Here is a 2,894-nt window from a genome sequence, read left to right on the forward strand (position 1 = left end):
GGTGTCCTGGGGAAAAGACTCCCTATTACTTCACATGCTTACCTCAAATATGAGAATGATATGAATAGGAAAGTCATGCCAGCTCAGACTTAGCCTACATTAACAAGGTCCTCATGAGATTTGGGGGAATTAAGACAATGTCAGAGTGTGCACAGTCTTATTGCACTGAGCTAACCCAGAAGTAAACACAGTAAATGGTGGTTTGTATTATATGGTGGTTTATCTTACACTATCTACAATATCATACATCAGAATTCAATTTGATCACAGATTCAGTCATAGGGCACAATGAGGAAAGATTAAAACTCCTGAAGCTACTTCATATTTAATGATTAATTCATTAGGGAGAAGAAAGAGAGAGATTTAGCAGAATAGGGGGAAAATGGCATCTTCTGTCCACCTACTGCCTGCTTGTGGGTCATTTAGAAATAGACAGAAGCTCAGATTTGGCCCTGAAGCCATAGTTTGCTGACCACTGCTTTTAGGCATTAAAACATGAACACCAAGCACCAAAATTTTGCTCATGTGACCATGGAAGTGATGCAGTGCGTGTAACTTCAGGGACTGAACCTAAGTTGCATTTGCTCAGTGCCATTATAACTTCAAACAGCTGCTGAATGAGTGGTCTAAATTCGAGGACTACTTGTATAACAGTAAAATCACAGTTAATCACATACTCTACATGATGTGCAAATGAAAGCAGTGTGGCATTTTGTAATTGACAGCTGGAAACATTGACAATGCTCAGATTTATTAAGTGCCCTTCAAGATTTTGGGGAATGGCACCCAGTTTATGCCATAATCTTTCAACTTCAATTTTCAATTCTTGATACTATGTGATACTATTACTATCTCCATTAATGAATGGGTAGAAAATTTTCTTATAAGGCTGAAATTAGAGATTTTGCCTCTAGTGTACAATTTGAGCTTTGTATCTGCTGATCTTCTTGGCTATAGTTGCTATTATATACACAGCAATGTGAAATCACCCCTGCAGTTCTTTAGCTTTTATTGGCCTTCATACGCATCAAGTTCTTCCCTAGAACCTAGGATGCCAGAATGTATTGTGTAGTATACATGATGTGCAGATGAAAGCAGTGTGGCATTGTGTAATTGACAGCTGGAAACATTGCCAATGCTCAGATTTATTAAGTGTCCTTCAAGATTTTTGGGAATGGCACCCAGTTTATGCCATAATCTTTCAACTTCAATTTTCAATTCTTGATACTATGTCATCTTATCCAACCCTTTTTGTTTTTTAATTCTAATTCTTCTTACATGGGGTTAATCTACAGTTACATTGACTGTCTAAGACTGGTGAAACCTAGCAGTTAAAGTCCTAACCAAGAACCTAAGAACAATTAAGGTAACATCTAAGAATATAAGCAGTTCCAAACCTGATGGGTATTTTGCATTCATTGTTTATGTCAACTTTTTAAAATATAATTCAAAACAGTGAATGTTACTGCGTGCTATTTTCCCCAGAACAACAACCCTGTGAGGTGAATTGGGTTGAGAGAGAAAAAATTTGAAGCTATACTTTAATTAAAGGAAATTGAAATTGCATTTGCTTTCTTTTGTCTTAGAATCAGTTTGCAACCAAGTATAATCTGCCCACCCACCCCATTTTTAGAATTAATTACTATTACTGTGTCAGGTATGCTGTGATTGTGAATTCTGTTCCTTAATTGCATTCATTTATAGTAATATCTACTAAATTTTTGTACCTTATTATTGCTGTGAAATCTGTTTATGTCTTCTAGGTAATAATTTTCCTATCCAGTTTGGATAATACAGAGAAAAGTACAGGACTCCCAATTAAATCTAGTTAGTTCCTGCTCAATATTTCACTCAAGTTTAATGAGTGATGGACATTTTTTCAAGTTAGTCTCCATGCAGCTTATATATTAATAACATGCTAGTCAGAGTGAAGTACTCTGCCAGCTGCTTGGTAAAAAAAATATCAAGATATCTTTACAAAATTCTTACAGTCTACTGTGTGAAAAAAAATAGATAAGGCAAATCAGGTTTGTGGTAATTATGTTTAATGATAAATCTTTTTATGTTCACAGTACGTACTCTAAAACTGTCCAGAGTATTGAAGTCGGAATGACTGGTTTATATCTTGTTGCATTTTCCTTTTCCTCCTTTTTGAAGATAGGAATAACAGTAGATCTCCTCCAGTCATCTGCAGTTCACTGGGATTCTCTCGTGGTTAGAAGGCTGGATTGGAGGTTAGCAAGCCCACATTCAGGACCAGGAATGTGAAAGGAACCCCCAACTGGGCATCCCCTGGTGATCTCTTCCCCTAATCCTTTCAATCCGGAAGCACCTCAATGCTTCTGACACAAGTGTGACGTGACCAGGATTTCTCAAACATAATTCATAAGAGTGTGAAATTTAGTCTCATGTTGGAGATTGTCCTCAAAACTGGGTCTTAGCTTGACGTCGAAGCCAACTGAGCACCAAGCACAAGATGTGGAACAAAAAAAGACTTTTATTTTGGTACCAAGATGAAAGGAGCCCTGGCTTTAAAAGCTACCAAGGCCCCAATTACAGTTTTACAACAGTTTTATAATCAAAGATGATTCACATACATCCCTTCACCCTCCCAATACAACCCTTTGCCTCCCCCTAATAATACATGCATAACACATAATATTGATTGGTTACCTGGATTGCAGCCCCCTAAAGCTTTCTTGCTTACTATGCAAAATAGCTATATGTCACTCCATCTATTGCCCACTTCAGGTCACAGGTATCTTCCAAAGCTTCTTGTTTCCTGAGTTAGCTATGTGGTTTTGGGTTTTCTTGTAAGTGATCTATTCATCATCCTAGCCAACATCCTGGCTAAGTGGTTTCTGACAGATGAACCTGCTCCTGTAGCCCCCTCC

Source organism: Protobothrops mucrosquamatus, unplaced genomic scaffold (assembly GCF_001527695.2).
Source record: "Protobothrops mucrosquamatus isolate PMUCROS unplaced genomic scaffold, P.Mucros_1.0 scaffold4637, whole genome shotgun sequence".
Lineage (NCBI taxonomy): Eukaryota > Metazoa > Chordata > Lepidosauria > Squamata > Viperidae > Protobothrops > Protobothrops mucrosquamatus.